The 16,007-nt window shown below is 39.0% G+C and overlaps 1 protein-coding gene across 1 annotated transcript in view; it reads left to right on the top strand.

The window, feature by feature from the left end:
• The window catches only part of tenm4 (teneurin transmembrane protein 4), a 631,884-nt gene that overhangs the window by 529,234 nt on the left and 86,643 nt on the right, over window positions 1-16,007 (top strand). The window lies entirely within an intron of this gene.

Here is a 16,007-nt window from a genome sequence, read left to right as displayed (position 1 = left end):
CACATGCTTTGCAGCCCAGTACTGATCTGCAGCCTGGTGGTTGGACCACCGCTGTATCACATTTCCCATCCTCTGTGACCATCTGTCCCAAGTACACAAACTTCTTGACTTGCTCTATGCCTACGCCATTAATTTTGATACTGATTTTGGGGACTTCTTTCTTCCATGATACTACCATCATCTTCATCTTTGCAGCATTTATTTTCATTCCAAATTGTTCTCCTTCAGCATTTATCTTATCTACTATTCTGAGTAACTCATCCTCAGTCTCAGCTAACAACACTGAATCATCCGCATACCTTAAGTTGTTCACCCTCACTCCACCAATTTGGATGTGCAGTACTTGCCCTTTTACCACTTCCCCAATAGGGCCCCAAGCACATTTTACAGGTGAATCAGCAATGTACGTATACACCCTGCAAATTTGCTGTCTGCATTCAGTGCTCACAAATTCAGATTCAATTACCACTTTTCAGAACACCTCTATTCAGTCTGCAGGGGTGACCCTGAGCTTCCAATCACTCATCACTGATTTTCCCCATCCCAGTCACACTCTGGCAGTTTTGTCTTTGGCCGTGTACACAAAATAAGCTCAGGGAATAGCACCTCATCTTCTGACTTGCCATATTACAGGCATCAAGACTCAACACAAAATACCATTTCATATAATCATCTTTTTCCAGTGTTCATTTTTTTCTCATCTCTTCATATTCTTCATTATTTCCTTCATTTTGTGTTTTATTCTGCTTCCTAAATCTACTAATAATTATCTCTATTTGTGTGAGTAGTATCACCGTACCACATCAAGGATGTTTGTCACTCGAGCACAAAGTCAAAGCCAGCAGTTCAGTGGAGTATCACAGGAATGCAGAAATAGTACCCTTCAAAAGGCAAAACTTTGTCAATGAGGAAATCTGCAGACAAGTAACACACACAAAAAATGCTGGTGAACTCAGCAGGCCAGGCAGCCTCTATAGGAAGAGGTACAGTCGACGTTTCGGGCTGAGACTGTCATTTCTGTTAGATATAAAAGATAACCACAGCTCTTTTCAGAAAAATTCAAAGCACTTCTTCTAATGTCCAGAACAGTATTTACTACTCATTCAATCCTTAAAAACAGATAATTTGTTCTTTATTTCGTTATGTTTGTAGGACCATATTAGCTGCCATATTTTCTATATTGAACCCCAATAGACATTTTATTGCAATGCACATTGGAAGTTTCAATATTTGGAATAGGTGTTTTATAAATACAAACAGTTTCTCCTTTTTGTTTTGTGGTGGTTCATTCATTGAAGATTCATCACCACTAGGTTTCCTAAGAAAAGTCATGAAACAGCAGAATATTCTTGTAATTTATGAAACTATTCATTGAAGTCTTATGTATTAAAAATAATCTAAGTCTTAAACTGGTTTGGAGCTTTTAGTGTTTTATACTAACTATATAAAATCATGTATTTTGATGCAAGCCTTTTATATTATAGGGTCATTTTTTAAATTTCTCAGTGAAAATCTATTAAGCAGAGCGTTGACTTCACATAGAAGACTTATGACATTGGAACTAAGTTGAGTGTAAAGATTCTGCACATTTTTCTCACAGATAACATTATGCAAATATTTGGAAGAATTGATGGCAGGTGGATTCTTTGTAGTTGCATTAGCTTGTTTTTGTAATGTAATTGCTTTTAGCCAAGGTCTCCTGAAGGAAACAAAACTGACTAAGTTAGCATTAACTTGGGTTTCCAGGGATTTGATATATTGTGAGAAGTTGATCTTGCCTCCAGTAAGGACAAGTTATCCTGCAGAATGCCAGATGCTTGGAAGACAGTGTTAATTGTTTTTTGAACGGGGCAAATGTATTTGCTAAGGGACTTAGAAATTTGCAGATCTAATTGAGCGAAGGCACTAAGACACTGCTGTGGGCAACATCTCCAAAAATGTTTGTTGAGGTAATAACTTATGCCAGAATTGACAGAAGCTAAACTTAAATATTACACACTGCATGAATATCATGCCACTTATAAGCCCTTGAGGGACCTGTTATAAGCAAAATAATGATTGTTTGGCAACTCCTGTGGCAGTGTTATTAGTGAACAAGGTTAGATTAAAGTTTTGAGGGCAAATGCAAATTAAGTCAATTTAAATAAGGATTTAAGAATTTTTTTTGTCTTAGTTGTGGACCATGCAGTCTAATTTGTGCAAATTTCAGTCATGTTTTGCAAGAATAGGCTACATGATGGAAGTGCCACTGCTGGAATGCATTAGAAATGACTGCAGCATTTAAATGACTGAGCACAATAAAATGATATAAACTCTCTCCAAAATTAACCTATCATCTTTTTGTCAGAATTAAAACGTCCTTTCAAATGGAAATCAATAGGCTCATGGTGAGATCTTTATTAAACCAACATGGAAGCAGTACTACAACTAGCGACTGGAAAGAAGTCCACACTTTGAAATGAGGGTGTGAATGAAGTTATTGACAAAGATCTGTGCAAATAAGAGATCACCATAAAAAGATAAAGGAACTTTAAAGGGAATATGGAACTTCATTCCCATTACCCGTTACACATCTTTTCATTCTTGCTTAGGAAACTTCACATTGAAATATCTACAGTAATCCACAAAATGCCAATAATCAAAATTAAATTGTAGCACCGAGTACCAGAATTATCCTCGATAAGTTATATGATGTGAAGTTTGTTGTTCACAGCTAGACATTATCACTCACGATGTGATCAGATGAGGATTAAAGCCACAGGCAACAATGAGTTACAGCTAATAGTTTTAAAAAGCACTTTCTGGAAATATGGAAAAGAAACGTAAAGCACTGGAAGCACTTAGCAAGTCAGACAGCATCTCTGGAAGGAGAAGGTACAGTTCAAGTCAGGACCATAAGATATAGGAGCAGAATTAGGCCATTCAGTCCATCAAGTCTGCTCCACCATTTCATTTATCCCTCTCGACCCTATTCTCCCATCTTCTCTCCGTAATCTTTGATGCCCTGACTAATTAGCCTAACAGCCTCTGCTTTTAATATACCCAGTGCCTCTACAACCATCCATGGCAATGAATTCCACACAGATTCACTACCCTCGAGCTGAAGAAATTCCTCCTCAGTTCTGTTCTAAATGGACATCCCTCTGTTCTGAGTCTAGACTCACCCACTATAGGAAACATCCTTACCACATCAACCCTACCTAGGTAGGCCTTTCTATATACGATAGGTTTCATCTTCATTCTTCTAAACTCCAGCAAGTACAGACCCAAAGCCATCAAATGCTCCTCACGCAATAATCCTTCATTCCTGGAATCACTCTTATGAATCTCCTCTGAACCCTTTCCAATGCCAGCATGACTTTTCTTAGATAAGGAGTCCAAAACTGCTCATAATACTATAAGTGTGGTCTGACCAATGCATTGTAAGACCTCAGCATCACGTCTTTGTTCTAATATTCTAGCCCTCTTGAAGTAAATGCTAACATTGCATTTGCCTTCTTTAACTTCAACCTGCAAGTTAACCTTTAAGGAATTTTGCACAAGGATTCCCAAGCTCCCTTTGAACCTCTGTTTTTTGTATGTTCTCCCCATTTAAAACAGAGTCTATGCCTCTATCCTTCTACTAAAGAGTATGACTAGACACTTCCCGACACTATATTCCATCTGCCACTTCTTTGTCTATTCTCCCAGTCTGTCTCAGCCCTTCTGCAGACTCCCCCTGCATCCTCAACAGTACCGGCCCCTCCACCTACAGCTCTTCATGTCGTCAGCAAACTCGGCCACAAAACCATCAATGCCATCATACAAATCATTGATATATAACATGAAAGGAAGCGGTCCTAAAACTGACTCCTGCAGAACACCACTATTCACTAGCAGCCAACCAGAAAAGGCCTCTTTTATTCTCACACTTAGCCTTCTGTCAGTCAGCCAATCTTCTAACCATGCTACTACCTTTCCTGTAATACCTTGGGTTCTTATCTTGTTAAGCAGCCTCATGTGTGGCACCTTGTCAAAGGCCTTCTGAAAATCCAAGTAAACAATGTCCATTGACTCTCCTTTACCTATCCTGCCTATTAGTTCCTCAAAGAATTCCAACAGATTTCTCAGATAAGAATTACCTTAAGGAAACCATGCTGACTTTGGCTTGTTTTGTCATGTGCCTCCAAACACCCCAAAACCTCATCCTTAATAATGGACACCGACATCTTCCAAACAACAAAAGTCAGGCTAACTAGCCAATAATTTTATTTTTTTTCTGCCTCCCTCCTTTCTTAAAGAGTGGAGTGATATTTGCAAATCTCCAGTCCTCCAGAACCGGTTTGAATGTATTGATTCTTGAAAGATCATTACTAATGTCTTCTAATTTTCTTCAGCTACCTCTATCAGAACCCTGGGGTGTAGTCCATCAGTTACAGGTGACTTAATCTACCTCCAGATCTTTCAGCTTCCCAAGCACTTTCTCCATAGTATTAACAACTACACTTACTTTTATCTCCTAACACGCCCAGGTTTCTGGAATACTTCTAGAGCTTTCCACAGTGAAGACTGGTGCAAAATACTATGAAGTTTTGCCATTATTTCTTTGTCCCCTATTACTACCTCTCTGGCATCATTTTCTGGCAGTCCAGTATCCACTCTTGCCTTTCTTTTACTCTTTAGAGATCTGAAAATGCTTTTTGTATCCTCTTTTATATTATTAGCTAGCTCACCTTCATATTTCATCTTTTATCTTCTTATGGCTTTCTTAATTACCTTCAGTTAGTTTTTAAAAGCTTCCAAATCCTCTAATATTGCATTAATTTTTGCTATATTATATGCCTTCTCTTTTGCTTTTATATTGTGTTTGACTCCCTTGTTAGCCCCAGCTGCCTCATTCTTCATTTAGAGTACTTCTTTATCTTTAGGATGTAGCTAACCTGCACATTCTAGATTTTTTCCCAGAAACTCCATCTACTGCACTTCTGCCATCAATCCTGCTGTTGTCCCCTACCAATTAACTTTGGCCTGTTCCTCTCTCTTGTCTGTAAGTCCCTTTTCTCCACTGTAATGCAAATACATCTCGCTTTATCTTATCCCTCTGAAACTGCGGGGTGAATTCTATCATATTATGATCACTATCTCCTAAGGGTTCCTTTACCTTAAGCTTCCTGTTCAAACCTGGTTCATTACACAACACCCAGTCCTGAATTGCCTTCCCCCTAGTAGGCTCAACCACAAGCTGCTCTAAAAAACCATCTTGTAGGCATTCTACAAATTCTCTCTCGGGATCCAGCATCTGCCTGATTTTCCCAATCTACGTACGTATTGAAATCCCCCGTGACTACCATAACATTGCCCTTTTAGCAGGCCTTTTCTATCCTCAGTTTTAATTTGTATCTCAAATCCTGTCTATTATTCAGAGACCTGGATTTAACTCCATTCAGGGTCTTTTTACCCTTGCAAATTATTAACCCTACCCACAAGGATTCTCCATCTTCTGAACCTAGGAAACCTCTTTTTAAGGATTTGATTTCAATTTTTACTGACAATGCCACCCCGACCCCTTCCCCTACCTGTCGGTTCTTTCAATACAATGTGTATCCTTGGATGTTAAATTCTCAACTATGATCTTCTTTCAGCCATGACGCAGTGATGCTCACCATGTCATACCTTCCAACCTCTAACTGCACTACAAGATCTTCTGCCTTATTTTGCATACTGAGTGTATTCAAATGTAATGCGTTCAGTCCTATTTTCATCACCCTTTTTTGATTTTGCACCCATGTTACACTTAAGTTCATCCTACTGACTGCAATTTTGCCCCATCATCTGCCTAGCCTTCCTCACAGTCTCACTGCCCACTGTATCTACTTGTATACCAACTGCCCCATCCTCAGCTCTATCACTCTGGTTCCTATTCCCCTGTCAAATTAGTTTAAGCCCTTCACAACAGCTCCAGCGAATCTGCCTGCAAGGAGATTGGTCCCCATAGAGTTCAGGTATATCCCATCTTTTGTACAAGTCATACCTGCCCCAGAAGAAATCCCAATGACACACAGATCTGAAGCCCTGACCCCTGCACCAATTCTTCAGTCATGCATTCAGGCACAGGCAACAATCTAGAGATTAGTATCCTGGAGTTTCTGCTTTTCAGCTTTCTACCTAACTCCCTATATTCTTTCTTCAGGACCCACTCTGTATTGTTGGTACCAATATGATCCATGACTTCCGGCTGCTCACCCTCCCTGTTTAGAATGCTGTGGACCTGATCCTGACCCTGGCACCTGGAAGGCAAGATACCATCCAGGTGTCTCTTTCATGTCCACAGAATCACCTCTTAGCTCCTCTAACTAGGAAATCCCATTTCTCCACTGCACTCCTCTTCCCCCCCCGCCTTCCCCTCTGAGCCATAGAGCCAGACAATGCCAGAGACCCGGTTGCTGCAGCTACCCCTGGCTGGTTGTCCCCTCCCAATAGTATCCAAAGCAGTACACTTAGTATTGAGGGAACAGCCACAGGGATACCCTGCACTGCCTGCCAAATCCCTTTTCCTCTCCTTTCAGTCATCCAGCTATCTGCCTCCTGCATCTTAGGGGTGTCTACCTATCTGTGACTCCTATCTATTACCCCCTCTTTCTCCTCTATCAGCCAAAGGTCATCGAACTGCAGCTGCAATTGCTTTATACAGTCTCTAAGGAGCTGCAGCTGGATGCACCATGCAAATGTAGTTATCAGAGACTGGAGGTCTCCCAGAGTCCCCACATCTCTCACAAAGAACTGTCCCTGGACAAATTCTCACCGGACTAGCTATGTATGTACAAGAGCCTTTGACTTGAAACATTAACTGTATTCCTCTTTCTACAGATGCTACCTACCAAATGCTTCCAGCATTTTCTGTTTATGCAGTACTGTGCAAAAATCACATATATTTAGCTAGGGTTCAAAAGATTTTTGCACAGTCCTGTGTTTGTCAATGTGGAGCAGAGAGCTAGTTCGTCAATCTGGTGGGAGCAAAGGATGTTGGGGGTGGTGAGGGTGGAGCACCACGGGAAGGGTGTGGGACAGGTGGCAGAGAAGGAGTACCGGGGTGGGGATGGTGGCGCGACTGCAGACACGCCCAGTCCTGCGGCACCAGGCAAGGTCATTTGATCCCAAACAGTTGGTGTATTGATAAAGATTACAGAATGTCTCTCTGGTGCTTCCCGCTCCTGCCCCTGCCCCTCTCCTTTCTCGTTTTCCCAACCATGATTTCCCTCTCCCTGCCCCCTTCCTTTTCTTAGTTCACAATAGAAACCCAAACCAGAATCAGTTTTATCATCATTCATATATGTCAGGAATTTTTTTTGCAGCAGCAGCAGCAGTACAGTACAAAATTACTAGAGAACCATGCAAAGTCTTAGGCACCCTAGCTATATATATATATATAATGTGTGTGTGTGTGTGTGTGTGTGTGTGTGTGTGTGTGTGTGCGCGCGCGCACTTGAGACTGCACAGTACTGTATGTCCTTTCAAGAGTACATTATTCCATTATTCTTACTAGTTGGGGTTTAACCACACGGAAAACTTAATTATTGTATCCAATTTTAGCTGCCTGCCGGATCAAGCAAAAGTGCCAACATACATGATCAGTGTTGACTCAGTTAAAAAGGATGATCCAAGAAATATTTTTTTTTAATTCCTGTCACTATAATGAACAGCTGGAATACTCTAGTTGGCTTTCAGTGTATTATTGATCCTTTTCCTCCTGGTGGAAGAAATGCAAGTTTTTTCAGATACAACATTCAGCACTCTATTTGAGGAGTCACACTTCCCTTTTGCTTAATAATTTTAGTCAGAAAATAACATAAATATTTTATGATAAACCTTTCTTTGGTTTATATTAGCATTATGTTCTTTTCACTAAAATCTGCCCAGACAGAAAATACCACGGCCAGTAGTGTCTAATCTTTGTTTATGCCTACCATTGCCTGTTGGTATTGACTTGCAACACGACAGAAAAATCTGTATTTACAACCCTGTTGTTTTCTGTGCTGTATAAAAATATCAGCTGACTGTTTCTGCAATCAAGTTAATTCTGTTCAATCCATCCATTTGAATATTAATCCTATTTATAGTCCTGCTTTCAGTATGATCAAGATACAGTATTTAATAATTGACTCAGGGTGAAGCAGATGATTGCTGCAAACAAATTTCTGGTCATTCGCAGCAATCATCTTGAGTGGGGATGGTGAACCCCTATGGCATCATACACAAAATCTTGTTGGCAAATGGCATTCAGTGCCAACCCTTCATTCTTTAGATCCCACCCATAATAAAAAAGATACATAATGATTATCATGATAATCTCTGCTCAAGGTTACTATAGTGTGCTAGAGAATTATTTTAGAAGATTATTGCCAATTTGGGCACACATTCTCAAAAAAGTTCATACCCCTGATATAAGACCATAAGACATAGGAGCAGTATTAGGCCATTTGGCCTTTTGAGGCCGCTCCACCAATTCATCATAGCTGATTTTTTCTCTCTTTTAACCCTATTCCTGCCCTGTCTCCATAACCTTTGATATCCTTACCAAACAAGAACCTGTCAACCTCTGCTTTCAATATACCCAATGATTTGGCCTCCACAGCCATCTGTAGCAATGAATTCCACAGATTAACCCACCCCCCCAGCTAAAGAAAGTTCTCCTCTTCGCTGTTCTAAAGGGGACATTGTTCCATTCTGCGGCTGTGCACTCTGGTCCTAGCCCATGTCCACATGTAGTGATATAATTATAAATACAATGAATTGTGAATGACACAGAAACTTGTGCTGATGGCCCAGAAATTGGGGAAAATAAATCCTGAATTCATCCATGTGGTACCCATGCTAATTTTGATGGAGACCAGGGAGGAAGGATATTCCAGTGTCATACCTATTAAGTTTGAATAAAATATGCAACAGGCCCAAATCATGCACAAAGAGCAATCCTACCAAAATAATAACCTACACTGGGTTCGGAACCACCACCCAAAATAATGTAGTCTTTCTTGGATAGGTTTGCCTTTTGAATATAAATTAGTAAATTTGTTTATTATTGTCACATGTCACATTGTCACTGAGGTAGAGTGATAATTTTTGTTTTGCATGCAACCATTAAGATAGTTCCATTACAACAGTGCATTGAGGCAGTACAAGGGGAAACAAGAACAGAATGCAGAATAAAATGTTACAGTTGCAGAGAAAATGCAGTGCAGGTAGACAATAAAATATAAAAGTGTAGGATATGGTATTACAGCCTAGTATGGGAGCACCAATGCCCTTGAGTGGCAGTCCTGCACAAGGTATTGGATTTGGCATCAGGAGTAAAACCCCCTCCCAACCATTGAGCACATCTACATGAAACATCGCTATAGAAAAGCAGCATCTATCATCAAAGAGCCTCCACCACCCATGCCATGCTCTCTTATCACTGCTGCCATTAGATAGAAGGTACAGATGCCTCAGGACTCACACCAGCAGGTTCAAGAACAGTTACTACACTTCAACATCAGGCTCTTAATCAAAAGGGGATCACTGCACTTCTTCTATTTCTGGTGTTCCCACAACCAAAGGTCTCACTTAATGACCCTTTATCACGTTATTTCATACTCATTATTTATTGCAATGTATTTATATTTGCATTTGCACAGTTTATTGTTCATTAATCCTGTTTACAGTTACCGTTCTATACATTTGCTAAGTATGCCCACAAGAAAAAGAATCTCCGGGTTGTACGTGGTGACGTGTTTGTACCCTGATAATAAATTTTACTTTGAACTTTGAACTTTGGAGATAGTTACCATGCTCCTCTATCTGTCTATGGGACATGGTGCCTTAAGATACCCGGGACAGGGAGTGCAGTAACACCCCCCCACCACCACCACCACCTTCATATTATACAGTACGAATTCTTGAGGATGTATAGAGCAGGGTGGATGAAAGACAATATCTGGACTTTTCAAAGATTTGATAAGGTCCCACATAAGAGGTTAGATGTGCAAAATTAAAGCAAATGTGAGGAGGAAACTAAAAGGCTTCAAGGTGATTTGGACAAGTTGAGTTAGTCAGCAAATACATAGTAATTGCAGTATAATATGAATAAATGTGAAGTTACCCATTTTGGTAGCCAAATAAATTAGGCAGATTATTAATTAACTGCTGATGGATTAGAAAATCTAGGTATCCTTGTGTAACAATTTTAAAAATCCAGTTTAATAGAATTAGAGTAGATTTCACTGAAACATACATAATCTGACAGTGTCCAACAGGCTGGATGCCGGAAGAATATTTCTACTGGCTAACAGTATCTACAACCAGGTCACAGTCTCAACATTTGAGGTAAAACATTTATGACTGAGGTGAAGAGGTATTTGTTTTAAACTTTGGGTGGTTAGATTTTGAGATTTTTTTTTACCACAGAAGGTCATGGAGGCCATGTTGCTGAATAAAAGAACCATCAAGTGGTATGGGAAGAGAACAGCAATGTGTCATTGAGACAGAGGTTCAGCTGTCATCTTCAGAATATTCTTGTTGATAGCACAAGAGTATTGATTTTAACTGTACTGCCTCCATTAGTACAGTATATAATGCATTACTTCCACCTCAAGATGTCGTAGCACTAGCATCTCAAAATAAATACATTGAACAAGTGTTCCTTGCACAGATTCAGCCTGATTGGCATTAGATATATTGTGTCGTGTAATACTCTGAATCTGACTCCATCTCTGCCCTTCCAGGGCTCATCATATCCACTCAATGGTCTTTCAGTCATCACTGTAAATATTTGTGGAAATGATGTTCTAATTCACATTGTGCACCCTTTTTTTCCAAATGCAGGATATAACTCTTTGCCATCAACTAAGAAGTCTTCACAGTACTGTACCTGTTCCATATTTTGAGTGATTCCTTTTACGAAAATTTACCATTTCTCTCGTAACTTTGGAGAGGACTATTTATACCCTATTTCTATGGACTTTTCAAGAGTTAACCTTTGTCTGACACAATAGCCCTTAGCTGGATCTGTGGATTCCACAACTCTACATTATCCAGGGTTCGATGCTGAATAAAATACATGTCAAATCAAATATGTATAACTATGACATTTCCTGCCTCAATCAAGTAGTCCGCTGGAGCTCAGTCTTCAAACGATGCTATGAGTGAGATATGCTGATACCTTTGGAATTACAATTCAACATGAATCGAAACTTTCAAATTAAGTAGATAGCTTGAAAGGCAAAGAAGCAAACTGGAGTCTGATTTCTGGAATTCTTGTTTAGTAATTGCAGTGCTAAAACTAACTCTTTACTACTGATAGTAATGGAAAGCAATGAATCAGCCTATTAACATTTTGAGTCTAGTGGGCCTCTCTTCTGCTCCTGCCTGCCTGTTACTGATGGGTATAGGCTACAAGTTTTGAACTGGTCACTAAATAAATGAATGCCATAAAGTTGGTTGCATTATGTTAGTGAGGTGATTTTGCGTCAATTTCACTGGGCTTTCAGAGAGCAACGAGTTGCAGTTCTGTTAAAAAAAAATCGAAGTTCAACTCTTCTAGTTGAAGTATGCTTGAAGTCAAAAGGAAATGTGATTGTTATATGATTTTGTTATTTTTAATACTGCTGGAGGGAATGCACAAAAAGCGGACTAGGAAAGCAATATTAAAAATACCTGTACTGAGTCAAAATGTAAAAAAAAATTCCTGAAATGTTGTGAAACAGAGGAATAAAGACTGGAATGGACTGATATGACAAAGAAACAAGTTAACATAGCCAGTTGGGCAATAAAATGCTGAAGTAAACCTTGAACCTTCTGCTGAGTTGACCATTCAGTCATAAAATGAAGCTGTCAAGGAAGGCTTCCCTCAGAGAGAAATGTTGTTTGAGGACTGCTCTCATGTACGGCAACTGTAAAGTGAAAATAAAGAGGATACCATCAAGAGGTGGTGGTGACAAGGTAACAAAATAGCAGAAGCACTGAATATATAGCTTTCACTGGGACACCAGGTTGCAGATGTTCAAAGCATTAGACCACATCTCGAATACGGTGTACAGTTCAGGTTGCCATCCTACAGGGATGATGTGGTAGCAATAGAGAGACTGCAGAAGTCATTGACATAATGTAGCCTAGAATGGAGGGCTGTAGTTATAAAGAGAGATTGGATAGGCTGGAATTATTCTCACTGGAATGTCGGAGGCTGAGGAGTGACCTTACAAGGTTTATACAATTATGAAGAACACAAATAGGATAGATAGTGAGAATCTTTTTCTCCAGGGTAGGCAAGTCAAAAACTAGAGAGCACAGACTTAAGGTAAGAGGAGAGAATTTTGAAAGTGTTTCACACAGCAGGTGCTGGGTATGTAGAACAAGGATCCGGTAGAGACAGAAACAGTAAAAATGTTCTTTAAAAGGCATTTGGAAAGGTACTTAGATAGGAAAGGCATAAAGTGATATGGACTTGATTCAAGATTCAACACTGTTTAATGTTACTTGTGTCATTTCCAGTAGACGAGTGTAAAGAAAGGGAAAATGAAATAATTTTTACTCTGGATCCAATGTAGCATAAACAAAAACACAATAAATATAAATACATAGCTTATGTACATAGATTAATTGTATGTCCATAAAGTGATGCTAGGTACAAGAGTGTCTGTACAAAGGTGACCCTAGTAGCAGTGGTGGGGGGTGTGGTGGGGTTGGTTAGTGGGTGGAGGTATTGATCAGCCTTATTGCTATGCCTTACCACGTAGGACAGGCTCCCTTCTCGCTGCTGCCATCAGGAAGATGGGGTACTGGAGTCTCAGGACAAACATTGTCCGGTTTAGGAACATTTATTACCGCTTCACTTGCCCCATCACTGAACTGTTTCCAAGACCAATGGACTCACTTTCAAGTACTTTTCATCTCATGTTCTCGATATTTATTGCTTATTTATTGTTATTTTACCTTTCATATCTGCACTGTTTATTGCCCCTTATATATTGGTTGTCCATCTTGTTGGGTGTAGTCTTTCAATGATTCTGTTGTGTTTCTTGGTTTTACTGAGCATGCCCAGAAGTAAACAAGTCTCAAGGTTGTATATGGTGACATCCATGTACTTTGATAATAAATTTAGTTTGAATTTACTTTGAACATTGCTTCAGGAAAGTAACTGATTTTGAGTTGTATTCCTGATGTGGATACTGCATGGCCTCCTCCCTGATGGGAGTGGGACAAACAGACCATGAGCACGGTGAATGGGATCCTTCATGACATTGCTGGTCTATTATGACGCCTTTCTGTATATATGTCCTTGATGGTGAGTAAGCTGGTGCCAGTGATACGTTGTGCAGTTTTGACTACCCATTGTAATGGGATTAGCGTGGATAGACATCACGACTGGCATGGCTGATGTAGACGGAAAGGGCCCGCTGTGTGCTGTACAATTGTATGATTCGATTCCTATCCTCTTATGATGTCTCTTGTGAAAGCCAACATAGTGGAAGAAGTCAAAAGGGATATTTGCAGCAAATACAATACAAAGAAAATAAAATGGTGAATTGAAACAGTGGCTACGTCAAGAAACTATGCAGGAGAGAGCCAATACAGTAGCACCTCTACCTAAATTTTCAATAGGAGAAAGGGTGGTCCTAGAGAACTGCCAACCAGTCTTCCTTAACGAATCTTCAAAAGGTGATTCCTCAAGATGGAGAGGAGCTACTGGAGCCTGAAGACCCAAACTCAATGTTTTAGACACAGCTTCTTCCCCTCTGCCATTATATTTTTGAACAGTCCATGAACACCACCTTACTATTCCTCTTTGTACTATTAATCAATTAATTTATTTATTCTTTATTGTAACTTAGTAATTTTTACACTCTACTGCTAAGAAAAAAAGAAAATGGCATGAATCAGTGATAATAAACCTGGTACTGATTCTGATTCAGTCAGAATAATCCTCTCAGTAAAAAAAGGTGGAGTTAATCCAGACAAAGTTATCTTAACATCTGTGGTAAGAAGTACATTGGAATTGTTTTTAAGAAATTAGATAGTAAGGCATACAGAGAAAATAAAAATATAATTTTGGATTTCTAAACAGAAGGTCAATTTTAATCGATCTTGTTGAAGAACAACAGAGGTATTATTCAAGGCAATGCAGTGGTGCAAGAATGCAGCAAAGTTCAGCAGGCCTTCAGTAAAACTTCTCAGTCTAACTGAAGGTGTCCTTCAGATATCTTTGCTGAACCCACTATCTATGCATATTTATCTGGAATTGAAGGTATGATATCAAAAATGTGAGGAGTCATACCAAAGCAAAGATAGGGTAGGTAGACTTTCAAAATGGATAAGTACATGGCAAACTAATTCTCATGTAGCTATACCTCATTGAGTTCATTTGGTAGGAGGCATGATGTATGCTCTCATACCTTTGATGGAAAGGATAAAAGAGTGCAGAAAAGAGATCTAAGAATCCTTCAAAATATTGACGCATATTGGTGAGGTCATAAAAAGTATAAAACACTGAGCTGACATTATGAAGTATGGAATAAAAAGCAGGTAGATAGTCTTGCTTTAATTTAGAATTTTGGTTAAACTACACTTGTTGGTAACATTGTTGGTTTTCATCGTATAAAAACAACATTGACCATGGGAGGAAGAACAGAAAAGATAAACAGCAGAACCATCAGCTGAGCTGTGGTTGAAGCTTAGTATAATGAATGACAATTTACAAAAGAAGATATGAAATATAAAATGGGAATGTGAAACAAATGAGTTCGCACCAACCTGGTTGAAAATATCGAAGTGTTAGATTCTCATTTGTTGAAATACTGAGTGATGTGACATAAGGGTGATTAGGAGAGAGTGGTAAACGCTTGCCTTGGCCATCTTGTAAATGAATAGGAAAAGAACAATGATATTCCCCTCCTGCAACATTTATATCTCAATTTTTCAGAGTAATAACTTGGTTATGTTGTAAATTGGTTATAACCTTTGTCCATCATTATAAACATAGATCTTTCAAATGTTCTTTTCATCCTGTACTGACACTTCTTGCTTGGTTTCACAATTGGATAGAATGCAAAAAGCTGTCTTGGCAATCTCGGCAGTGATTGACAAGGCTCACAAGCTCGCTTTTATTTTTTTCTTTTATTGACACCACCGAATTTTAGACAAAAGTGACAATGGAAGTATTAACAATATGGAACTGTTAACACCTTCAATGCAAAAGGCATTTATTGAGAAGATCCAAGTTTCTGCTGAAAATAAATTGCTACTTAGGTGAATAATACAACCTTGCAAGATCTAATAAGCTGGAAGTCATACGTTTCAAATAGATGCTGTTTTCCAGTTGATACAAGATAACAAACCAGTACTAAATTTGCTCATAAAACAGGATGATTTATTTGAAGACCTTTGTCTTGTATTATTAACAGGCTCCAGGACAGCTTCTTCCACCAGGCTATCAGACTGATGAACTCATGCTGATTTGAGTGTACTCTATATTACACTGACTGTTCTATTTATTGTAAATTATTATAAATTACTATGCTTGCACATGGTACATTTAGATGGAGACGTAACATAAAGATTTTTACCCCTCATGTATGTGAAGGATGTAAGAAATAAAGTCAATTCAATTCAATTCATTATCAGGAAAATATTTATCAGTATTTTAGTAATATATTTGCTGAAGTTCATCCATGTCTTATGCAGTGATGGGAGAACATCCTCTGTAAATAAAAAGTGTCATTGTTTTGTCTGTATTGTCAGCTGATATTAATACAGTGAATGCACATTTGGATATACTTATCTTCTGATATGTGTAAAGAATACGTCTGTACTAATGCACTTTATTATCTGTGGCATCTAAGTGTTACAGAAACACATTAAATTATTTATTTAGAGGAGAATGCATAAAAGGCAGCAGTAAATGCATTTCTTCCTCTTCTTGGGTCCTTAGCTCTCATTGATAAACTCCCGTCTCCATGGTATGGTCGGAGTTCATCAATGCTTCTGTAATCCATTGT

The sequence above is a fragment of the Mobula birostris genome, chromosome 7, assembly GCF_030028105.1.
Source record: "Mobula birostris isolate sMobBir1 chromosome 7, sMobBir1.hap1, whole genome shotgun sequence".
In the NCBI taxonomy this organism is placed as follows: Eukaryota; Metazoa; Chordata; class Chondrichthyes; order Myliobatiformes; family Myliobatidae; genus Mobula; species Mobula birostris.
This window is presented reverse-complemented; position numbering and strand designations above follow the sequence as displayed.